The following is a 26,652-nucleotide window of genomic DNA, read 5'->3' as shown; positions in this document are numbered from 1 at the left end:
ACCCCATTCATTTTGATCTCTTGTGTGATGGTATCTGTAAAAATTCAGCAAACCTAGCCTACTTGCTTTAAGGGTTACTTTCAGGATTTTTCATCTTACAAGGTCAGCATGCAGGGGTTTTGTATGGCTCAGTTGCCCTTTCCATCTGCCATCATACCATGAAGCTTTATTTAAGCACATTACTCAGCTAGGTTCTGTGCCAACTTCTTGTAACACAATTTATCATTGACTCAGACTAAGTATTTGCTAATTCACTTAGAATTAATTGTGCACTTTAATCTTTTCATTGAATTGGTTCCCATATCTGTAGCTTTTATAACCACAAGTACTAGCTGCATACTGATTAAAAATTTCCCATCAGTTGTATATGAGATATGACTATAAATTTCCTTTTTAATTTTTCTTATATGACTCATAAACTGGCTTAGAAGCAATTTTGAAAAGGACTAAAAGGTTTGCAAGCAATAGAGGTGTCCATGGAATAAATGTTACTTTTCTGTTAGGCTACTCAGATGTATATACATTCTGATTTGTTAAAATGGTTTTGTTATATTACAGTCCCAATTAATAGTCTCCATTTCAACATTGCTTTAGAATACTCATTTTTTATGAGAAATTTCAGCACCTTTTCTGATTTCAGACTATAAGATATAAGCTTTTTTACGTAAGCTTTTTTTTAAATGGTTTTTGATGATGCAGTCATGTATTGCAGTGAGTAAAACATTCTTTACAGGTAGATGGAAGAGCAGTTAGTACCATTCATAACCTGTGTCAATTGTTTGTTTTGGCATAGTGCAATGGCACCCCACTCCAGTACTCTTGCCTGGAAAATCCCATGGATGGAGGAGCCTGGTAGGCCTCAGTCCGTGGGGTCGCTAAGAGTCGGACATGACTGAGCGGCTTTACTTTCACTTTTCACTTTCATGCATTGGAGAAGGAAATGGTAACCCACTCCAGTGTTCTTGCCTGGAGAATCCCAGGGACGGGGGAGCCTAGTGGGCTGCCATCTCTGGGGTCGCATAGAGTCGGACACGACTGACGTGACTTAGCAGCAGCAGCGCTAGAATAAGAGAACACAAGACTAGAAATATGTTAGGAAAGCCAGGTTCTGGTCCTCAGCCTGAAACTAAACAGCTCTGTAATTTGGGGCATGTCACAACTTCATACAGGGACCAGTTTTCTTATCTGTCACATTGTTATATTTCTTCTATGTACCTCATTAAGATGAGGGCTTCCCTTGCTGCTGCTGCTGCTAAGTCACTTCAGTCGTGTCCGACTCTGTGTGACCCCATAGATGGAAGCCCACCAGGCTCCCCTGTCCCTGGGATTCTCCAGGCAAGAACACTGGAGTGGGTTGCCATTTCCTTCTCCAATGCATGAAAGTGAAAAGTGAAAGGGAAGTCGCCAGTCGTGTCTGACTCTTAGTGCCCCATGGACTACAGCCTACCAGGCTCCTCCATCCATGGGATTTTCCAGGCAAGAGTACTGGAATAGGGTGCCATTGCCTTCTCCATCCCGGATACGCTACCCATACCCAATCCTTTTTTCAAAGTCTACCTTCTAGGCAACCCCAATTAAGTATATGTGCTGCCAAAGCGAGCACTCAGTAAACCCCAATTAAGATACTTCCTTGTTTTTGTCTACTTGATCTTTCGACCATTAAGAGAAGTAAGCTAAAATCTTCTATCATGATAGTGATTTTTTAACTTTTTCCTTATATTTCTATTACATTTTGCTTATATATTTCAAAGCTCTCTTGTTAGATGCCTAAAGGTTCATGACTATTTCCTCTTATTGAGGATAAAACTACCATGTTTCTCTTTGTCCCATTAATTATTCACCTTGAATTCTATGTAATATTGATACACGTGCTTTATTTTCTTAGCATTTTCCTAGTATCTTCTACTTATTTTTATTTTATTTTGGCAGGTCTCTTGTAAACAAATAAAAGTCTATAGATGGATTAAAATTTCCATCTGATAGTAAAAATGGAAAGTATATCAATACATTCTATTAGCAAGGCTATAAGGACACAGTGACTCTCATATAGTATTGGTGGGAATGCAAAGTAGTACAATCCTTTTGGATGGAGATTTGGAACTATTCATATCTAACAAAATTAAGACATATGCATTGTCTAACAAAGTAATCCTATTCCTAGGAATTTACCCTGAAAATAGACCTAAAATAATATTAAAATATATATGCAAAGGTTATTTGTTACAGTGTAATTTCAAAATACTGGAAACAAACTAAATGCTCATGCAGGAGACTACCTGAATAAAGTACAATACATTGCACAGGGGGACACTAGGCAGATGCAAAAAAAGAACAAGGAAGAACTCTATGAACTGACATGGAGTGATTTCCACGATATAATGTTAAGTAAAAAAAAAAAAGTGTGCAAGTAAAAATAAAGTATGCAAAATAGTATGTTATCTTTCCTGTGTAAAGAACTTGAAAAGACATATACACTCTTCTTTTAAAATATTCTTTAAAAAGAATTATATATGTATGTATGTATAACTGAATCACTTTGCTGTACAGCAGTAATTGACACAATTGTAAATCAACTATACTTCAGTTTTTTAAAAAGACTATCATTTTATGATGTGTTCAAGCAAAGGAAGGTATTTGGGTCAAACATATTAGAATCTCAGGGCATCGCAAAGCCAGAGAAGTGGGGTATGGGGTAGCAAGAAGTATGCCTGCAGAAGGCCCTGAGGCAAACTCCACAGAGGAGCAAAAGGAAATGGAAGATAAAGTGACCAGTCCAGGGAGAGTTGAAGAGGCAAAATTAAAAGCAAAGTATCCTCATCTGGGGAAAAAGCCTGGAGGTTCAAATTTTTTTGAGGAAACAACTGTGGAAAGGGCAAAAATATTTTTATTCTTGGAATTACAACATGGCTAAACCAAAAATGAAGAACAGCAACTTCCTACTTCAGCCCCTGGTAAGACAGAGGTCACTGATGACCACATTCCCATTCCACAGGGCCTTCCTCAATGGAAACCATCTCTTGTTGCCTATAAGCTGGCTGGCTGTTTAAAAGAGCTGAACTGCATGAATCTTCTAATTCCCATTATTTCTCCTTAATATGTTATTCCTCCGCTTTTTATTTCCTTTTACTCACTCAGTCATTTGAATGATGGCTTTGCAGGTAGGGGTAAATTGTGCTGCTTTTTAAGGGAATAATATAATACATGTGTAGAGTTTCTGATTAGTTTAGCAATGCACTGATGAAAAGAACATGTTAGAGAAATGTAAAGTAATCTACTTAAAAATAATTGTATGTATTACCCAACTCCTGGTGTAGGGCTGGTTCCAACAAGCAACAGGCAAGTTTTACAATTTTAATGTTTTGGCTTTCTTTCAGTTCAGTTCAGTCACTCAGTTGTGTCCGATTCTTTGCAACCCCATGAACCGCAGCACACCAGGCCTCCCTGTCCATCACCAACTCCCGGAGTCTACCCAAACCCATGTCCATCGAGGCGGTGATGCCATCCAACCATCTCATCCTCTGTCATCCCCTTCTCCTCCTGCCCTCAATCTTTTGCAGCATCAGGGTCTTTTCAAATGAGTCAGCTCTTCGCATCAGGTGGCAAAAGTACTGAAGTTTCAGCTCAACATCAGTCCTTCCAATGAACACCCAGGGCTGATCTCCTTTAGGATGGACTGGTTGGATCTCCTTGCAGTCCAAGGAACTCTCAAGAGTCTTCTCCAACACCACAGTTCAAAAGCATCAATTCTTCAGCGCTCAGCTTTCTTTATAGTCTGCCGGGGACCAGCCCCGGCTGATCCAGGGTATTCGAAGGAGAGACGGCGTAGGCGAAGATCAGGAAACAATTGCTTAATTAAATGTTAATTAAGGATATAAAGAGTAATAGAATGAGGATAGGTCAGTGAGGAAATTCAGTGGAGAAAAGAGGCTGAATAATTCAGCCAGAAGGTAAGAGAAAGAACGACATGGTGAGACCAAGTTTCGGTGACAAGGCCCGCACTTTATTTTCCAAAGTAGTTTTTATACCTTAAGTTATGCGTAGAGGATAATGGGGGAAGGGGTAGAGTCTTGCAGCAAGCCAGGCTTTCTTCCTGCAAACTTATCATATGCAAAAGCTTAGGTGATTTGCATCATCTTCTGGCCCGGAGGCCTGTTAACATTTTAAGACCTTTTCTTCAGAAAACTCATTTTTCTCTAAAGGTGATTGGTCAGGAGCCACCCTCCAAAAGCATTAGGTAAAGTTGCATTCCTACAGCGCAAAGATGTGGTGGGCTATAACAAGAAAAAGAATTAACTCAAGGGTCCCAGGTTACAAACATTAAAGCTACTACTTACACCAATTATATTAATCAATACACTGCCAGGGACACAGCAGGTAAGGGATATGGAGACTTAGCAGCAAACATTGGCCCAACAAGTGAAAATCCCTTCACCAATACAATTTCTAATCAATCTTTTAACTACTCAAAAGAATCTGTGTTTAGACAGTTTAGAACATCTCCTGCCTCTCACAGTTGGGAGGCTCTGAACAATCACATGTGGCCGGAAAAACCTATTCAGGCAGGCTAGAGGATTTCCAAAGGAGTTTGTAGGTTGAAACACTGTCACACCCAGGAATTATTAACTGGAGCTGTAAGCTAACTCTTTTTTCAGAGAGGTAGTGGGGGACAGCCCCCCGCAAAGTCAGAGGTATAGGTGAAAGCACAAAGCAGAAAGTAGGCAGACTCTGGTTTTGGGGGTATATGCTCGAGAATTTCCAGGGGGACTCCTGAAGCTCGATCCCGCCTTTGCGTATGCCGAGCCTCCTTCCTCATGACCTTTGTCATGGGCGGAGTTCCTCACGCTGGCTACCTGCAGTGATAGAATTCCAGTTGAGCTATTCCAGATCCTGAAAGATGATGCTGTGGAAAGTGCTGCACTCAATATGCAATATGCACTCAATATGCAATATGCCGGCTCCCGGCAATAGTCCAACTCTCACATCCATGCATGACCACTGGAAAAACCATAGCCTTGACTAGATGGACCTTTGTTGGCAAAGTAATGTCTCTGCTTTTTAATATGCTGTCTAGGCTGGTCATAACGTTCCTTCCAAGGAGTAAGTATCTTTTAATTTCATGGCTGCAATCACCATCTGGAGCAATCTTGGAGCCCAGAAAAATAAAGTCAGCCACTGTTCCCACTGTTTCCCCATCTATTTGTCATGAACTGATGGGGCTGGATGCCATGATCTTAGTTTTCTGAATGCTGAGCTTTAAGCCAACTTTTTCACTCTCCTCTTTCACTTTCATCAAGGGGCTCTTTAGTTCTTCTCTTTCTGCGATAAGGGTGGTATCAGCTGCATATCTGAGGTTATTGATATTTCTCCTGGCAGTCTTGATTCCAGCTTGTGCTTCCTCCAGCCCAGCATTTCTCATGATGTACTCTGCATATAAGTTAAATAAGCAGGGTGACAATATACAGCCCTGACGTACTCCTTTTCCTATTTGAAACCAGTCTGTTGTTCCATGTCCAGTTCTAACTGTTGCTTCCTGACCTGCATACAGGTTTCTCAAGAGGCAGGTCAGGTGGTCTGGTATTCCCATCTCTTTCAGAATTTCCCACAGTTTATTGTGACCCACACAGTCAAAGGCTTTGGCATAGTCAATAAAGCAGAAATAGATGATTTTCTGGAACTCTCTTGCTTTTTTGATGATCCAGCGGATGTTGGCAATTTGATCTCTAGTTCCTCTGCCTTTTCTAAAACCAGCTTGAACATCTGGAAGTTCACAGTTCACGTATTGCTGAAGCCTGGCTTCGAGAATTTTAAGAATTACTTTAATAGCATGTGAGATGAGTTGAATTGTGAGGTAGTTTGAGAATTCTTTAGCATTGCTTTTCTTTTGGATCAGAATGAAAACTGACCTTTTCCAGTCCTGTGGCCACTGCTGAGTTTTCCAAATTTGCTGGCATATTGAGTGCAGCACTTTCACAGTGTCATCTTTTAGGATTTGAAATAGCTCAACTGGAATTCCATCACCTCCACTAGCTTTGTTCGTAGTGATGCTTTGTAAGGCCCACTTGACTTCACATTCCAGGATGTCTGGCTCTAGGTGAGTGATCACACCATGGTGATTATCTGGGTCATGAAGATCTTTTTTGTATCGTTCTTCTGTGGCTTTCTTTAATTCATCCTAATTATAGCTTTGAATGTTAAGCTGATTTAAAATAACATGTATTTTATTAGTTTCTTCTGTATTTTCCTTTTAAATTTTGTAAACAGAAGTTTAAGACCACAAGCTAGAAGAAAGGTCATGTATTTCAAATGCAAATAGATTGGGCTCCAAAAGATTTGTATCCCGTGCTTGAACTTGAATGACCTTAAATCTGTTTCAGCTTTAACAATAGAATTTTACTTGGGCCATGTTTGCCCATTCTGGTGTAACTTATGTGACTCTAGTGCTTAACAGTTGCTGTTGAAGCTAGTATTTTTATTCAGTTTTATAGTGTTAGAATACCTTTTATTTTTGAAGATGTGAATGAAGTGTGCATGTGCACTGACTGTTGAATTCACTTTTGTGCCATTTTTGTATGTTTTGCACAACCTCTCAGAAAATATTAATTCTCCAAATTCTCTTAATCCCTTTGCAAAGAATTTTTATCTATGAATCAGGAGTCTTAAGAAACTTGGATCTTGAGTCCTATGGACCTTCTTCATTTTTGATGAATTTGTTTTTGTGGATGATGCTGATTTCATAACTAACTTGCTTACACCTAGATCTATGGTAATGTCACTGGAATTGATTAAAAATGAATGTTAAAAGTTTGGATATTTCACTTCATTTTGGAATGCATACCTCTGTGGGGGAAGTGGTTTTGATGATAAAACTTATTTTGAGTAAAAGGCTTTTTGGCTAAGCTCCTAGACTGACACCATATTTTTTGTTTGTTTGTGGTCTAGATCAGTACTGAAACCAAAATCATTAGTGTGTGTGTATATATATATATAACAACTGTGTATGTATATGGACACATATACATATATACAGTGTGTGTGTGCTCATTATACATATATGGGTATACATGTATATATGTAAAAAAAGATATGAAAAAATAAGCTAGGATATTAATGAGATTGGTTACTTACAAGTATAGTTGGGAGCAAAGTAGAAAGGAAAGGATATGGAAAAGAGTGGAAAGAATATGGAAGAGTATCATACTTTTCTAAATATACATTTTTGTATAGTTCTGAATTTTTTTAATTTAAATTCATTTATTTTAATTAGAGGCTAATTAACCATGTTAATATTCACATGCTTAAAAATAAATAAAATCAACAAGGATGGGGCAAAGCAAAAAAAAAAAAAAAATGTAATTCAAACCAAAGCAAATGAACCTAATTTCATTTCAAACAAATAATATAACATAGTGAATAACAAAAGTGTGTGTGGAGAGAGATATGAAGACTTAACATAAGTAACTAAAATACAGTATTTTGACTGTATACCGTATGAAAACTCCAGGAAAGAAATTTGGACTCCCAATGATGTATGACTTAGAGCCAGTAACCTCTGAACTTTATTTCTGGCCTTTGTCTGTAAACTCCTGCAGCCTTCTGGTAAAGCTTGCCCCCATCACCCCTAGTCCTCCCATTTCACAAGATCCTCTTGCTACCTGGACGAGAACCTCTTTTAAATCTTGTGCCAGTGGGACTTTTCTCTTTATAAAATGCCTGCACACTGCTATTCAGTCTCTCTCATTTCTGGACTTTCTCCCTGAGAGCCATTCTCCCTGCCCCTTGCCTTGAGATTTCCTCACCTGTTTGAATAATACAGTTTTGTTTTTCTTATATAAAAAGATGATCATCATGAGTTTCAACATTTGAACCAAACATATGAGCTCCCCCATGACATGTTAGGTTGCTATAACGTAAATTAAGAATAAAGATGAAGTTGGAAACAAATATTGTACTCTTGTTGATAGGTTTGATTTTCACGGTGGTATGGATTAGCAATTCTGCAATTAACATATGTATTCTGAGATTGAACATATAAGTAAATATATTGTCCTTAATGAGAGTTGGGTCTCTGACTGTTGGAGAGGGGAATTACAAATAAGGAAAGAGGGGAGGTGGTCCTAAGATAGCAGAGGAATAAGACGGGGAGACCACTTTCTCCCCAACAAATTCATTGAAGGAACATTTGACTGCTGCTGCTAAGTCACTTCAGTCGTGGCCAACTCTGTGTGACCCCATAGACGGCAGCCCACCAGGCTCCCGTGTCCCTGGGATTCTCCAGGCAAGAACACTGGAGTGGGTTGCCATTTCCTTCTCCAATGCGTGAAAGTGAAAAGTGAAAGGGAAGTCACTCAGTCATGTCCTAGGTCTTAGCGACTCAATGGACTGCAGCCAACCAGGCTCGTTCATCCATGGGATTTTACAGGCAAGAACACTGGAGTGGGGTGCCATTGCCTTCTCTGAAGAAAATTTGAATGCTGAGCAAATCCCACAAAACAACTTCTGAACACTGGTAGAGGACACCAAGCACCCAGAAAGGCAGCCCATTGTCTTTGAAAGGAGGTAGGACAAAACATAGAAGATAAAAAGAGAGACAAAAGAATTAGGAATGGAGATCAGTTCCAGAGAGGGAATCATAAAAGAGAAGTTTCCAAATACCAGGAAACCCTCTCACTGGCAGGTCTATGGGGAGTTTTGGAATCTCAGAGGGCAACATAACTGGGTGGAAAAATAAATAAATAAATAAACAAAACCCTCAGATTACATGCCTAACAGCAGTTCCCAGCGGAGAGGTAGCCCAAATGCTCACATCCGCCACCAGCAAGCGGGGGCTGAACAGGGAGGCACTGGCCGCATTGCTTAGGGTAAGGACCAGGACAGAAGCAAGGTCCAATGCTGTAAAGAGTAATATTGCATAGGAACCTGGAATGTCAGGTCCATGAATCAAGGCAAATTGGAAGTGGTCAAACAGGAGATGGCAAGAGTGAACGTTGACATTCTAGGAATCAGCGAACTCAAATGGACTGGAATGGGTGGATTTAACTCAGATGACCATTATATCTACTACTGCAGGCAGGAATCCCTTAGAAGAAATGGAGTAGCCATCATGGTCAACAAAAGAGTCTGAAATGCAGTACTTGGATGCACTCTCAAAAACAACAGACTGATTGATCTCTGTTCGTTTCCATGGCAAACCATTCAATATCACGGTAATCCAAGTCTATGCCCCAACCAGTAACACTGAAGAAGCTGAAGTTGAACGGTTCTATGAAGACCTACAAGACCTTTTAGAACTAACACTCAAAAAAGATGTCCTTTTCATTATAGGGGACAGGAATGCAAAAGTAGGAAGTCAAGAAATACCTGGAGTAACAGGCAAATTTGACCTTGGAATACAGAATAAAGCAGTGCAAAGACTAATAGAGTTTTGCCAAGAACATGCACTGGTCACAGCAAAGACCCTCCACCAACAACACAAGAGAAGACTCTACACATGGACATCACCAGATGGTCAACACTGAAATCAGATTGATTATATTCTTTGCAGCCAAAGATGGAGAAGCTCTATACAGTCAACAAGAACAGGAGCTGACTGTGGCTCAGATCATGAACCCCTTATTGCCAAATACACACTTAAATTGAAGAAAGTAGGGAAAACCACTAGACCAGTCAGGTATGACCTAAATCAAATCCCTTATGATTATACAGTGGAAGTGAGAAATAGATTTAATGGACTAGATCTGATAGAGTGCCTGATGAACTATGGACGGAGGTTCGTGACATTGTACAGGAGACAGGGATCAAGACCATCCCCATGGAAAAGAAATGCAAAAAAGCAAAATGGCTGTCTGAGGAGCCCTTACAAATAGCTGTGAAAAAAAGAGAAGTGAAAAGCAAAGGAGAAAAGGAAAGATATAAGCATCTGAATGCAGAGTTCCAAAGAATAGCAAGAAGAGATCAGGAAGCCTTCCTCAGTGATCAATGCAAATAAATAGAGGAAAACAACAGAATGGGAAAGACTAGAGATCTCTTCAAGAAAATTAGAGATACCAAGGGAACATTTCATGCAAAGATGGGCTCAATAAAGGACAGAAATAGTATGGACCTAAAAGAAGCAGAAGATATTAAGAAGAGGTGGCAGGAATACACAGAAGAACTATACAAAAAAGATCTTCATGACCAAGATAACCACGATGGTATCATCACTCACCTAGAGCCAGACATCCTGGAATGTGAAGTTAAGTGGGCCTTAGAAAGTATCACTATGAACAAAGCTAGTGGAGGTGACAGAATTCCAGTTGAGCTATTTAAAGTCCTGAAAGATGATGCTGTGAAAGTGCTGCACTCAATATGCCAGCAAATTTGGAAAACTCAGCAGTGGCCACAGGACTGGAAAAGGTCAGTTTTCATTCGAATCCCAAAGAAAGGCAATGCCAAAGAATGCTCAAACTACTGCACAATTGCACTCATCTCACATGCTAGTAAAGTAATGGTCAAAATTCTCCAAGCCAGGCTTCAGCAATACGTGAACTGTGAACTTCCAGATGTTCAAGCTGGTTTTAGAAAAGGCAAAGGAACCAGAGATCAAATTGCCAACATCCGCTGGATCATCAAAAAAGCAAGAGAGTTCCAGAAAACCATCTATTTCTGCTTTATTGACTATGCCAAAGCCTTTGACTGTGTGGATCACAATAAACTGTGGGAAATTCTGAAAGAGATGGGAATACCAGACCACCTGACCTGCCTCTTGAGAAACCTGTATGCAGGTCAGGAAGCAACAGTTAGAACTGGACATGGAACAACAGACTGATTTCAAATAGGAAAAGAAGTACATCAAGGCTGTATATTGTCACCCTGCTTATTTAACTTATATGCAGAGTACACCATGAGAAACGTTGGGCTGGAAGAAGCACAAGCTGGAATCAAGATTGCCGGAAGAAATATCAATAACCTCAGATATGCAGATGACACCACCCTTATGGCAGAAAGTGAAGAGGAACTAAAAAGCCTCTTGAAGAAAGTGAAAGAGGAGAGTGAAAAAGGACAGAGGATGAGATGGCTGGATGGCATCACTGACTCGATGGACGTGAGTCTGAGTTACCTCCGGGAGTTGGTGATAGACAAGGAGGTCTGGCGTGCTGTGATTCATGGGGTCTCAAAGAGTGGTACACGACTTAGCGACTGAACTGAACTGAACTTAAAGACCAGGACTGAATGCCCTGAGGGAAATCTGAGGGAGCTAACATGAGATAGCAACCCAAATTGTGGGATAACCAGAGAGAGAGAAACAAAAAAAGAGAGAGAGAGAGAGAACTTTCCCACCAAAAGCCCTAACCTAAGGCACTGCCAGGCCATTCACAGAACCAAGGACTGAGTGAATACCAGAGGAGAGCTAGCCAGCAGCAGATGAGCCTATCCCCTGCCAGGAGGCAGGGAGGCAGGAGCGCGGCAGCCAGAGCCAGAAAGGGGCAAACTCAGCCCCAGAAATGGCATCCTCCAACAAACTGCGAACAGGCTCCCAGTTGCCAGCCAAGCCTTCCTGGGATCCTGAATGGATGACATCCACTGCGAGGGTTGCAGCCAGAGATCAGCTCCCCAGAAGAGACACACAGCACACCTGAGATGGCACACCTGGGAAACTGAGCGGCTGGGATGAGGGAGGTGATAAGATGCACCACACCTAAGGAGAGTGCGCTGGCCAAGCACCTGGTCGCCTGAGCTCCTCAGACCTGGGAAGGGCACAAACTCAGGCCCAACTGAGTCTGCGCCTTTGTGGAGTACCCAAGAACCTAAACCTGAGCGGCTTAGACCTGGGAAGTGCACGCAACCCAGAGCCCACTTTAGACAGATCCCCTGCAGAGCAACCTCAAGCCTGAGAAGTATAGACTGGGAAAGCACACATGCTGTGAGCGGAGGCAAACCCAGTGTGGCCTAGACACTGCGAGCACTCCTCACACACGCCAGTGATATTTGTTTGCAGTGTTCCTCCCTCCCTACAGCACGACTGAACAAGTGAGCCTAAATAAGTGACCACCTTTGCCCCCTTGTGTCAGGGCGTAAATTAGACACTGAAGAGTCTTGCAAACAGAAGAAGCCAAAATAAACAGAGGGAACCACTTTGGAAGTGACAGGTGCAACAGATTAAAACCTTGTAGTTAGCACCAACTGCATTGGAAGAGGCCTATGGATCCTGAGAAGTATAAGCTGGAACAAGGAACTATCTGAAACCGAACTGACCCCACACTGCCCGCAACAGCTCCAGAGAAATTCCTAGATATATTTTTACTATTATCATTTTTTAAAATTTATTTTATTTTTAATTTTTTTAAATTTTAAATCCTCTATTACTCGTTTAATTTTCACTTTTATAACCTATTACCTTGCAAAAAAAGACACTATTTTTAAAGCAAACTTCATATATGTTTTATAATCTTTGTGATTTTGTTTTGTTTGCTTTTTTTAATATTGTATTTTTGAGAGTCTAACCTCTAGATTTTTAATCTTTGCTTTTTGATATTTGTTATCAATTTTGTATCCTTAAGAATCAAATCTTCAGTAACCATTTTTACTTAGTAGTGTGATTACTGGCTTGTTGCCCTCTCCCCCTCCAAAAGAAAGGCCATGAGAAAATAATTGAGGAGATAATAGTTGAAAACTTCCCTAAAACGGGGAAGGAAATAACCAAAGTCTAAGAAACCCAGAGAGTCCCAAACATGATAAACCCAATGCAAAACACCCCAAGATACGTATTAATCAAATTAATGAAGGTGGAAAGCCCAGAGACAAATCCACTCATCTATGGACACCTTATCTTTGACAAAGGAGGCAAGAATATACAAAGGAGAAAAGACAATCTCTTAAACAAGTGGTGCTGGGAAAACTGGTCAACCACTTGTAAAAGAATGAAACCAGAACACTTTCTAACACCATATACAAAAATAAACTCAAAATGGATTAAAGATCTAAATGTAAGACCAGAAACTATAAAACTCCTAGAGGAAAACATAGGCAAAACACTGTCTGACATAAATCACAGCAAGATCCTCTATGGCCCACCTCCCAGAGTAATGGAAATAAAAGCAAAAATAAACAAGTGGGACCTAATTAAACGTAAAAGCTTTTGCACAATAAAGGAAACTATAAGCAAGGTGAAAAGACAGCCTTCAGAATGGGAGAAAATAATAGTAAATGAAGCAACTGACAAAGAATTAACCTCAAAAATATACAAGCAACTCTTGCAGCTCAATTCAAGAAAAATAAATGACCCAATCAAGAAACGTGCCAAAGAACTAAACAGACATTTCTCCAAAGAAGACATACAGATAGCTAACAGACACATGAAAAGATGCTGAATATCACTCATTATCAGAGAAATGCAAATCAAAACCACAATGAGGTACCATCTCACACTGGTCAGAATGGCTGCGATCCAAAAGTCTACAAACAATGCTGGAGAGGGTGTGGAGAAAAGGGAACCCTCTTACACTGTTGGTGGAAATGCAAACTAGTATAGTCACTATGGAGAACAGTGAGGAGATTCCTTAAAAAGCTGGAAATAGAACTGCCATATGGACCCAGCAATCCCACTGCTGGGCATACACACCGAGGAAACCAGAATTGAAAGAGACACATGTACCCCAATGTTCATTGCAGCACTGTTTATAATAGCCAGGACGTGAAAGCAACCTAGATGTCCGTCAGCAGACAAATGGATAAGAAAGCAGTGGTACATATACACAATGGAGTATTACTCAGCCATTAAAAAGAATGCATTTGAATCAGTTCTCATGAGGTGGATGAAACTGGAGCCTGTTATACAGATTGAAGTAAGTCAGAACGAAAAATACCAATACAGTATACTAACACATATATATGGAATTTAGAAAGATGGTAATGATGACCCTATATGTGAGACAGCAAAAGAGACACAGATGTATAGAACAATCTTTTGGACTCTGTGTGAGAAGGCAAGGGTGGGATGATTTGAGAGAATAACATTGAAACATGTATATTATATGTGGAACAGATCACTAGTCTGGGTTCGATGCATGAGACAAGGTGCTCAGGGCTGGTTGTGCTGGGGTGACCCTGAGGGATGGGATGGAGAGGGAGGTGGGAGGGGGTGTTTAGGATAGGCAAAACATGTACACTCATGGCTGATTCATGTCAATGTATGGCAAAACCCACTACAATATAATAATTAGCCTCCAATTAAAATAAATAAATTATTTAAAAAAAGGAAAGAGGGAAGCCTATGACAAACCTTATGGTATTGGGTTTGAATTAGAGGTATCATCAGTGTGATTTCATGGTTTTTGAAAGATAGATTGATAGATACAGAAATATGGATGTATGTATGTGTATATGAATACATACATATATATCTCAGTTTTGTCCAGTTAGAGTTAATAGAAATACATGTAACTCTAGTACTAATGAGCACACCCAATGCCCAAATCTTGATTGCTAAACATGATTCTACAATAAATAACAAGGACTCCTTAAAGAAGATGCTGATTCCAATTCTAGGGAACGTAAAAATATAAAATGATTCTGGAACATCTTGTGGTATTTGAAAGTAAAAAAGTTCTCCAAAAAATCATGGGGAAAAAGTTGCAGACAGGATGCTTTTATGTGACCACAGTACAATTATCAATCAATGATATATTATTATCTGAATGCAGACCTTATTCGATATTCACCATTTGTTCCAGTAAGATGGTCCTTTGTAAAATTGTGCAAGAGCATCCTGTCTGCAACTTACTATGAAACATTTCAGGGAAAAATCAGAGACAGAAAAATCAAAGTGTTTTAAATGTTAACATTTGGTAAATCTATAAGAGAATTATTTAACTAGTTTTGAAACATTTTGTAATATTAAAATTATTTCATAATTAAAAGTTTAAAATTTTTTCATTCAGAGGGTCTTCTACTATTAGAGTAAAATAAACTATTAATATTTATTATAATTACTAGTACATTTTTTCCTTAGTATTGCTATCATGTTTTATGTTTTCTATTTGTCATTTTTCTTTGCTTCCTTTTACCTGTGTTGATGATTTGATCTGTACTTTTATTTTTCTTCTTGTACTTTCAAAGGTGAATATGCTCTTTCTGTGGATTTGGTTGGTTCTCAACACAGACATTTATAATCCTTTTATAAAAATCAAAATCTAAATTTCACTAGAATCTGTATATTCCTTTATTTTAGACAATAACTTTGCAACTTTACAATTACTTTCCTGTTGTATCTCAATTTTATATCTCCAAAAATTTTAGTTCTAAATAATCATAAAAATTATTTTGACCTTATGTATCCACAGTTATTTATCTTTAAGTGTAAACTTTACTGGGTTTATACTTAAAGCTAAATATAGACTGCTTCCAAATATGGAAAGGAGTACATCAAGGCTACATATTGTCACCCTGCTTATTTAACTTATATGCGGAGTACATCATGAGAAACGCTGCACTGGATGAAGCATAAGCTGGAATCAAGATTGCTGGAAGAAATATCAATAACCTCAGATATGCAGATGACACCACCCTTATGGCAGAAAGCAAAGAGGAACTAAAGAGCCTCTTGATGAAAGTGAAAGAGGAGAGTGAAAAAGTTGGCTTAAAGCTCAACATTCAGAAAACTAAGATCATGGCATCCGGTCCCATCACTTCATGGCAAATAGATGGGGAAACAGTGACAGACTTTATTTTGGGGGGCTCCAAAATCACTGCAGGTGGTGATTGCAGCCGTGAAATTAAAAGACTCTTACTCCTTGGAAGAAGAACTATGACCAACCTAGACAGCACATTAAAAAGCAGAGACATTACTTTGCCAAGAAAGGTCCATCTAGTCAAAGCTATGGTTTTTGCAGTAGTCATGTATGGATGTGACAGTTGGACTATAAAGAAAGCTGAGCACTGAAGAATTGATGCTTTTGAAGTGTGGTGTTGAAGACTCTTGAAAGTCCCTTGGACTGCAAGGAGATCCAACCAGACCATCCTAAAGGAAATCAGTCCTGGGTGTTCTTTGGAAGGAATAATGCTAAAGCTGAAAACTCCAATACTGCGGCCACCTGTTGCGAAGAGCTGACTTATTTGAAAAGACCCTGATGCTGGGAAAGTTTGAAGGCTGGAGGAGAAGGGGACGACAGAGGATGAGAGGGTTGGATGACATCATTGACTCAATGGACATGTGTTTGAGTAAACTCCAGGAGTTGGTGATGGACAGGGAGGCCTGGCATGCTACAGTCCATGGGTTCGCAAAGAGTCAGACACGACTGAGTAACTATGAAGAGGAAAAGTTAAAATTTTACATAACCTCCTTCTTCTTCTGCCTCTAACTCAGCTTGCCCCCTTGCTAAGTCTAAATCACGTAGGTCACGTAGGTCATGTAGTCTCAGAAAGTGGGAGCTTGCAATACTAGGAACTGGAGTTTATCTCACTAACCCTTGTCCTGCTCTTTGCAATCGCCCAGCCCCTGCAAACCTGCTTAATCATGCCTGTCCAGGCCAGACATCCCCCTTCCCATCTTGACTGCTGTTCCCTCGCATGAGAAACCCCTTAGTTTAAACCAGCCTATTAACAGCTAGTGTTGCCCACTATAGACTGTCTTTAAAAACTCTGTAATCCCTTTGTTCAGGGCTCAGAGCTTGGAGGGCTAACTCCTCTGGGCCCTCCGGCATAATAAACCTGAATTCTCCAACTCTCCGAGTGTGGTGCTTGGTTTCTTGAGTACTGGTTTCTGCAACAACTGAACTGAACTGAATGTACTGGGTTTTTTGTTTGTTTGTTTTGCTATTTTCTTCTTTATGTAAACTTTTGGGATATTTTTTTAATCCTTTTTTAAATTCTTCATGTTCAGAAATGTCACTCCAATGCATTTTATACATGTCTTCTTTGTTTACCTGGTTTAGCACTTCTCTCTCCATTTGAAGACTAGTATCTTTTATCACTTGGGAGGAATTATCTTCTATTATTGATTTATTTACTTGCTCTTCTCTATACTTTCTGTTCTTATAGGATTCCTGCTACATGGATGTTGAACTTCTGGATCTAATCTCCATGTCTATTGTTGCTTTATCAAAATTTCTATTTCTTTTTCATTTTGCATTTTTGTGAGAATCTTTTGGTTTAATGTATTAACACACATTTTTTTTTTCTTTTCTGCTGTTGCATAATGCTACTACAGATAACCATTGCATTCCTTATTTTTATTCCTTTTTATTTATGTAGTTTCCAGGACTTATCATTTGTTTTGTTTTATGCCAGCATTTTCCTTGTTTATGGGTTTGATAACTTTCTTTATTCTTTTGAGAATATTAGTTATAGTTATTTTAAAATATTTTTCATTTGCTATTATTTATTCTATTACTTCCATGTTAACTTTTCTGTTTATTAATTTTGTTTTCTTACATGATAACTGTTGTTCAAATATTAATCAGTGTTTTTTGCTTGTGTCCTTATCTTTGTTTTTGAGATCCCTTAGCAGCTCATCTATAGATGTTGTTTTGTAAAGCAAACCTTCCTTTGATAATTATGGGGAAGAATCATAATATGCTCTAGATGGAGTGTGCCAGTAGTTTATCTTTTAGGTGTGGCAGCTGACTACAGGTGCTCTGAGCAAAAGACAGCAGTAAAATTTTTACCCACACTAGAGCATTATGTAAGCATTGACCCCCCGAGGCACATTTATCCAAAATGCTCTGAATACAGCTCTTCATTAACTATGTTGAAATTCCCAAAGCCTCCTTCTTGCTTTTTGTATCACTGATGCTGGTCTTGAAGGTCTCAAAACCACTCTTGTTTACACAGTGGTCTTCACAGATATTTTGGACTGTGACTTATTCTAGTTTTGTTTTTTTAACTATAGTGGGTATGATTCACAATCTAAAAACTCCTACTTGCTGGAACTACCACATTTTTAATTTCATATATATCAACTACCTACTTCTCTCAACCCTATACTCCCTTGGTAATTATAATGTGTGTGTGAGAGAAAGAGACAGAGACAGAGAGAAGAGAAGAGTATTATGATTATGATTCTGAGTCTCAGATATGGTCATAATATCTCATCAGTATCAACACTTAAGAGCTGCCTCCATATCCTAGAAATGTCACTATATATAATCAGGATCAATATCAGGGTTTCCTAATTTGCCTATTTGTAAAACCTATAGCCAGAAGTTTATTTAACTTATATGCAGAATACATCATGCGAAATGCCAGGCTGGATAAGTCACAAACTGGGATCAAGATTGCTGGGAGAAATATCAACAACCTCAGATATGCAGATAATACAACTTTCATGACAGAAATGAAGAGGAACTAAAGAGCCTCTTGATGAGGGTGAAAAGCTGGCTTAAAACTCACACATATTTTGGACTGTGGTTTATTCTAGTTTTGTTTTTTTAACTCAAAAAACTAAGATCATGGCATCTAGTCCCATCACTTCATGGCAAACAGAAGGGGAAAAAGTTGAGGCAGTAACAGACTTTATTTTCTTAGGCTCCAAAATCACTGCAGTGATTGCAGTCATGAAATTAAATTGCAGCCATAGTGGCTGAAGCCATGAAATTAAAAGACACTTGCTCCTTGGATGGAAAGCTATACAAACCTAGACAGTGTATTAAAAGCAGAGACATTACTTTGCCAACAAAGGTCTGTATAGTCAAAGCTATGGTTTTTCAAGTCGTCATGTCCAGATGTGAGAGTTGGACCATAAATAAAGCTGAGCGCTGAAGAATTGATGCTTTTGAACTGTGGTGTTGGAGAAGACTTTTGAGAGTCCCTTGGACTGCAAGGAGATCCAACCAGTCCATCCTAAAGGAGATCAGTCCTGGGTGTTCACTGGAAGGACTGATGTTGAAGCTGAAACTCCAATACTTTGGCCACCTGATGCAAAGAGCTTACTCATTTGAAAAGACCCTGATGATGACCCTGGTTGAAGGCAGGAAGAGAAGGGGATGACAGAGGATGAGATGCTTGGATGACATCACTGTCTTGATGGACTTGAGTTTGAGCAAGCTCTGGCAGTTGGTGATGGACAGGGAAGCCTGGCGTGATGCAGTCCATTGGGTTGCAAAGAGTTGGACACAACTGAGCAACTGAACTGAACTGAACTTCATAGCAGTGGTTCAAGGGTGGGGTTACTGATAAGATTAGGGCCTGTGCAGGACCTGCCCTCCTTTAATCTCAGTTCAGTTTAATCTCCTTTAATCTGGTCTTGGGTAATTGCTTGATGAGCTCTTCTGGTTCCTTTAATCTGGCCTCAAATGTTCTCTGGAATGAGAATACTGGCATCTTCCATTTGTTAGGTTTTAGTTCTGTACAGAACTCAAACATTTTATGTGTTCCCTGTGAGGTGGAACCAAGACCCTGCCCCAAGGCTGCAATATTATTTCTTGGCTGATCCTCCCTTTTGTCTCCATCTTCTCCCTTCCCTGATTAGCAGCTGTTTGAACCATGAATTTACAGATGTTCAAGCTGGTTTTAGAAAGGGCAGAGGAACCAGAGATCAAATTGCCAACATCCGCTGGATCATCAAAAAAGCAAGAGAGTTCCAGAAAAACATCTATTTCTGCTTAATTGACTATGCCAAAGCCTTTGACTGTGTGGATCACAATAAACTGTGGAAAATTCTGAAAGACATGGGAATACCAGACCACCTGACCTACCTCTGAAGAAACCTATATGCCAGTCAGGAAGCAACAGTTAGAACTGGACATGGAACAACAGACTGGTTCCAAATAGGAAAAGGAGTACGCAAGGCTGTATTTTGTCACCCTGCTTATTGAACTTCTATGCAGAGTACATCATGAGAAACACTGGGCTGGAAGAAGCACAAGCTGGAATCAAGATTGCCAGGAGAAATGTGAATAACCTCAGATATGCAGATGACACCACCCTTACGGCAGAAAGTGAAGAGGAACTAAAAAGCCTCTTGATGAAAGTGAAAGAGGAGAGTGAAAAAGTTGGCTTAAAGCTCAACATTCAGAAAACGAAGATCATGGCATCTGGTCCCATTACTTCATGGGAAATAGATGGGGAAACAGTGGAAACAATGTCAGACTTTATTTTTTTGGGCTCCAGAATCACTGCAGACGGTTATTGCAGCCATGAAATTAAAAGACACTTACTCCTTGGAAGGAAAGTTATGACCAGCCTAGATAGCATATTCAAAAGCAGAGACATTACTTTGCCAACAAAGGTCCGTCTAGTCAAGGCTATGGGTTTTCCAGTGGTCATGTATGGATGTGAGTTTTGGACTGTGAAGAAAGCTGAGCGCCAAAGAATTGATGCTTTTCAACTGTGGTGTTGGAAAAGACTCTTGAGAGTCCCTTGGCCTGCAAGGAGATCCAACCAGTCCATTCTGAAGGAGATCAGCCCTGGGTGTTCATTGGAAGGACTGATGCTGAGGCTAAAACTCCAATACTTTGGCCACCTCATGAGAAGAGTTGACTTATTGGAAAAGACCCTCATGCTGGGAGGGATTGGGGAAGGAGGAGAAGGGGACGACAGATGAGATGGCTGGATGACATCACTGATTCGATGGACATGAGTTTGAGCGAACTCTGGGAGTTGGTGATGGACAGGGAGGCCTGGTGTGCTGTGATGTATGGGGTTGCAAAGAGTCAGACATGACTTAGTGACTGAACTGAAGATGCTCACCATCATATATATATATGTGTTTGTATATATATATGAATTTTATTTAGCCATGAAAATGAATAAACTACTGATACATTCTTACACATGGATAGATCTTGAAAACATTGTGCCAAATGAAGGAAGCCACACACAAAATATCATATATATAATTTTATTGATGTGAAATGTCCTGAGTAGGCAAAGTAGATTAGTAGTTGCTTAGGGCTGGGAGGAGTTTTTAAAGAGAATGGGGAGTGACTGCTAATGAGAATGGAGTTTCTTTCAGGGTAGTTAAAATTATTTTGAAATTACCTAGTGATAGTGGCTATAAATTCATTGAATATACCAAAAAACACTGAAATATACACTTTAAAAGGTGAACTTTATGGTATGTGAATTCTATCTCAAAATTGGTTAAAAATTATGCTGTTTATTAAAGCTTGTACTCCTGTATAATAATTCATTTTTCACATTTTTTTAAACTTTATTTTATTTTTAAACTTTACATACTTGTATTAGTTTTGCCAAATATCAAAATGAATCCATCACAGGTATACATGTGCTCCCCATCCTGAATCCTCCTCCCTCCTCCCTCCCCATACCATCCCTCTGGGTCGTCCCAGTGCACTAGCCCCAAGCATCCAGTATCGTGCATTGAACCTGGACTGGCATCTTGTTTCATACATGATATTTTACATGTTTCAATGCCATTCTCCCAAATCTTCCCACCCTCTCCCTCTCCCACAGAGTCCATAAGACTGTTCCATACATCAGCGTCACTTTTGCTGTCTCGTACACAGGGTTATTGTTATCATCTTTCTAAATTCCATATATATGTGTTAGTATACTGTATTGGTGTTTTTCCTTCTGGCTTACTTCACTCTGTATAATAGGCTCCAGTTTCATCCACCTCATTAGAACTGATTCAAATGTATTCTTTTTAATGGCTGAGTAATACTCCATTGTGTATATGTACCACTGCTTTCTTATCCATTCATCTGCTGATGGACATCTAGGTTGCTTCCATGTCCTGGCTATTATAAACAGTGCTGCGATGAACATTGGGGTACACGTGTCTCTTTCCCTTCTGGTTTCCTCAGTGTGTATGCCCAGCAGTGGGATTGCTGGGTCATAACGCAGTTCTATTTCCAGTTTTTTAAGGAATCTCCACACTGTTCTCCATAGTGGCTGTACTAGTTTGCATTTCCACCAACAGTGTAAGAGGGTTCCCTTTCCTCCACACCCTCTCCAACATTTATTATTTGTAGACTTTTGGATCGCAGCCATTCTGAGTGGTGTGAAATGGTACCTCATAGTGGTCTTGATTTGCATTTCTCTGATAATGAGTGATGTTGAGCATCTTTTCATGTGTTTGTTAGCCATCTGTATGTCTTCTTTGGAGAAATGTCTATTTAGTTCTTTGGCCCATTTTTTGATTGGGTCATTTATTTTTCTGGAGTTGAGCTGTAGGAGTTGCTTGTATATTTTTGAGATTAGTTGTTTGTCAGTTGCTTCATTTGCTATTATTTTCTCCCATTCTGAAGGCTGTCTTTTCACCTTGCTGATAGTTTCCTTTGATGTGCAGAAGCTTTTAAGGTTAATTAGGTCCCATTTGTTTATTTTTGCTTTTATTTCCGATATTCTGGGAGGTGGGTCATAGAGGATCCTGCTGTGATGTATGTTGGAGAGTGTTTTGCCTATGTTCTCCTCTAGGAGTTTTATAGTTTCTGGTCTTATGTTTAGATCTTTAATCCATTTTGAGTTTACTTTTGTGTATGGTGTTAGAAAGTGTTCTAGTTTCATTCTTTTACAAGTGGTTGACCAGTTTTCCCAGCACCACTTGTTAAAGAGATTGTCTTTAATCCATTGTATATTCTTGCCTCCTTTGTCAAAGATAAGGTGTCCATATGTGCATGGATTTATCTCTGGGCTTTCTATTTTGTTCCACTGATCTATATTTCTGTCTTTGTGCCAGTACCATACTGTCTTGATAACTGTGGCTTTGTAGTAGAGCCTGAAGTCAGGTAGGTTGATTCCTCCAGTTCCATTCTTCTTTCTCAAGATCGCTTTGGCTATTCGAGGCTTTTTGTATTTCCATACAAATTGTGAAATTATTTTTTCTAGCTCTGTGAAGAATACTGTTGGTAGCTTGATAGGGATTGCGTTGAATCTATAGATTGCTTTGGGTAGTATACTCATTTTCACTATATTGATTCTTCCAATCCATAAACATGGTATATTTCTCCATCTATTAGTGTCCTCTTTGATTTCTTTCACCAGTGTTTTATAGTTTTCTATATATAGGTCTTTAGTTTCTTTAGGTAGATATATTCCTAAGTATTTTATTATTTCCGTTGCAATGGTGAATGAAATTGTTTCCTTAATTTCTCTTTCTGTTTTCTCATTATTAGTGTATAGGAATGCAAGGGATTTCTGTGTGTTGATTTTATATCCTGCAACTTTACTATAGTCATTGATTAGTTCTAGTAATTTTCGAACTAGTCTTTAGGGTTTTCTATGTAGAGGATCATGTCATCTGCAAATAGTGAGAGTTTTACTTCTTCTTTTCCAGTTTGGATTCCTTTTATTTCTTTTTCTGCTCTGATTGCTGTGGCCAAAACTTCCAAAACTATGTTGAATAGTAATGGTGAAAGTGGGCACCCTTGTCTTGTTCCTGACTTTAGAGGAAATGCTTTCAATTTTTCACCATTGAGGATAATGTTTGCTGTGGGTTTGTCATATATAGCTTTTATTATGTTGAGGTATGTTCCTTCTATTCCTGCTTTCTGGAGAGTTCTTATCATAAATGGGTGTTGAATTTTGTCAAAGGCTTTCTCTGCATCTATTGAGATAATCATATGGTTTTTATTTTTCAATTTGTTAATGTGGTGTATTACATTGATTTATTTGTGGATATTGAAGAATCCTTGCATCCCTGGGATAAAGCCCACTTGGTCATGGTGTATGATCTTTTTAATGTGTTGCTGGATTCTGGTTGCTAGAATTTTGTTAAGGATTTTTGCATCTATGTTCATCAGTGATATTGGCCTGTAGTTTTCTTTTTTTGTGGCATCTTTGTCAGGTTTTGGTATTAGGGTGATGGTGGCCTCATAGAATGAGTTTGGAAGTCTACCTTCCTCTGCAATTTTCTGGAAGAGTTTGAGCAGGATAGGTGTTAGCTCTTCTCTAAATTTTTGGTAGAATTCAGCTGTGAAGCCGTCTGGACCTGGGCTTTTGTTTGCTGGAAGATTTTTGATTACAGTTTCAATTTCCGTGCTTGTGATGGGTCTGTTAAGATTTTCTCTTTCTTCCTGGTCGAGTTTTGGTAAGTTGTACTTTTCTAAGAATTTGTCCATTTCTTCGACGTTGTCCATTTTATTGGCATATAATTGTTGATAGTAGTCTCTTATGATCCTTTGTATTTCTGTGTTGTCTGTTGTGATCTCTCCATTTTCATTTCTAATTTTATTGATTTGATTTTTCTGCCTTTGTTTCTTGATGAGTGTGGCTAATGGTTTGTCAATTTTATTTATCCTTTCAAAGAACCAGCTTTTGGTTTTGTTGATTTTTGCTATGGTCTCTTTTGTTTCTTTTGCATTTATTTCTGCTCTAATTTTTAAGATTTCTTTCCTTCTCCTAACCCTGGGGTTCTTCATTTCTTCCTTTTCTAGTTGCTTTAGGTGTAGAGTTAGGTTATTTATTTGACTTTTTTCTTGTTTCTTGAGGTATGCCTGTATTACTATGAACTTTCCCCTTAGGACTGCTTTTCCAGTGTCCCACAGGTTTTGGGTTGTTGTGTTTTCATTCGTTTCTATGCAAATTTTGATTTCTTTTTTGATTTCTTCTGTGATTTGTTGGTTATTCAGCAGCGTGTTGTTGAGCCTCCATATGTTGGAATTTTTAATAGTTTTTCTCCTGTAGTTGAGATCTAATCTTACTGCATTGTGGTCAGAAAAGATGCTAGGAATGATTTCTATTTTTTTGAATTTACCAAGGCTAGCTTTATGGCCCAGGATGTGATCTATCCTGGAGAAGGTTCCATGTGCGCTTGAGAAAAAGGTGAAATTCATTGTTTTGGAATGAAATGTCCTATAGATATCAATTAGGTCTAACTGGTCTATTGTATCATTTAAAGTTTGTGTTTCCTTGTTAATTTTCTGTTTAGTTGATCTATCCATAGGTGTGAGTGGGGTATTAAAGTCTCCCACTATTATTGTGTTATTGTTAATTTCTCCTTTCATACTTGTTAGCATTTGTCTTACGTACTGTGGTGCTCCCGTGTTGGGTGCATATATCTTTATAATTGTTATATCTTCTTCTTGGATTGATCCTTTGATCATTATGTAGTGACCTTCTTTGTCTCTTTTCACAGCCTTTGTTTTAAAGTCTATTTTATCTGATATGAGTATTGCTACTCCTGCTTTCTTTTGGTCCCTATTTGCATGGAAAATCTTTTTCCAGCCCTTCACTTTCAGTCTGTATGTGTCCCCTGTTTTGAGGTGGGTCTCTTGTAGACAACATATGTAGGGGTCTTGGTTTTGTATCCATTCAGCCAGTCTTTGTCTTTTGGTTGGGGCATTCAACCCATTTACGTTTAAGGTAATTACTGATAAGTATGATTCCGTTGCCATTTACTTTATTGTTTTGGGTTCGAACTTATACACCGTTTTTGTGTTTCCTGTCTAGAGAATATCCTTTAGTATTTGTTGGAGAGCTGGTTTGGTGGTGCAGAATTCTCTCAGCTTTTGCTTGTCTGAAAAGCTTTTGATTTCTCCTTCATACTTGAAAGAGATCCTTGCTGGGTACAATAATCTGGGCTGTAGGTTATTTTCTTTCATCATTTTAAGTATGTCTTGCCATTCCCTCCTGGCTTGAAGAGTTTCTATTGAAAGATCAGCTGTTATCCTTATGGGAATTCCCTTGTGTGTTATTTGTTGTTTTTCCCTTGCTGCTTTTAATATTTGTTCTTTGTGTTTGATCTTTGTTAATTTGATTAATATGTGTCTTGGGGTGTTTCGCCTTGGGTTTATCCTGTTTGGGACTCTCTGGGTTTCTTGGACTTGGGTGATTATTTCCTTCCCCATTTTAGGGAAGTTTTCAACTATTATCTCCTCAAGTATTTTCTCATGGTCTTTCTTTTTGTCTTCTTGTTCTGGGACCCCTATGATTCGAATGATGTTGCGTTTAATATTGTCCTGGAGGTCTCTGAGATTGTCCTCATTTCTTTTAATTCGTTTTTCTTTTATCCTCTCTGATTCATTTATTTCTACCATTCTATCTTCTAATTCACTAATCCTATCTTCTGCCTCTGTTATTCTACTATTTGTTGCCTCCAGAGTGTTTTTAATTTCATTTACTGCATTATTCATTTTATATTGACTCTCTTTTATTTCTTCTAGGTCCTTGTTAAACCTTTCTTGCATCTTCTCAATTCTTGTCTCCAGGCTGTTTATCTGTGATTCCATTTTGATTTCAAGATTTTGGATCAATTTCACTATCATTATTCAGAATTCTTTATCAGGTAGATTCCCTATCTCTTCCTCTTTTGTTTGGTTTGGTGGGCTTTTATCCTGTTCCTTTATCTGCTGGGTATTCCTCTGTCTCTTCATCTTGTTTAAATTGCTGAGTTTGGGGTGTCCTTTCTATATTCTGGCAGTTTGTGGAGTTCTCTTTATTGTGGCTTTTCCTCGCTGTGTGTGGGTTTGTACAGGTGGCTTGTCAAGGTTTCCTGGTTAGGGAAGCTTGTGTTGGTGTTCTGGTGGGTGTCCAGTAATGAGTTATGAGATGTCTATGGTTTTGGGGTGACTTTGGGCAGCTTGTATCTTGAAGCTCAGGGCTGTGCTCCTTTGTTGCTGGAGAATTTGCTTGGTATGTCTTGCCCTGGAACTTGTTAGCCCTTGTGTGGTGCTTAGTTTCAGTGTCGGTTTGGAGGCGTTTGATGAGCTCCTGTCAATTAATGTTCCTTGGAGTCAGGAGTTCCCTGGAGTCAGGGTTTGGACTTAAGCCTCCTGC

General features: G+C 39.1%; 1 protein-coding gene and 1 pseudogene across 3 annotated transcripts in view; both read left to right on the top strand.

Annotated features, from left to right (window-relative positions):
- The window catches only part of DCX (doublecortin), a 399,925-nt gene that overhangs the window by 73,087 nt on the left and 300,186 nt on the right, over positions 1–26,652 (top strand). The window lies entirely within an intron of this gene.
- On the top strand, positions 2,551–8,072 carry LOC139181257 (cAMP-regulated phosphoprotein 19 pseudogene; annotated as a pseudogene).

This window comes from Bos indicus, chromosome X (assembly GCF_029378745.1).
Source record: "Bos indicus isolate NIAB-ARS_2022 breed Sahiwal x Tharparkar chromosome X, NIAB-ARS_B.indTharparkar_mat_pri_1.0, whole genome shotgun sequence".
Lineage (NCBI taxonomy): Eukaryota > Metazoa > Chordata > Mammalia > Artiodactyla > Bovidae > Bos > Bos indicus.
Note: the sequence above shows the minus strand (reverse complement) of the source record. Positions and strands in the feature narration are given on the sequence as shown.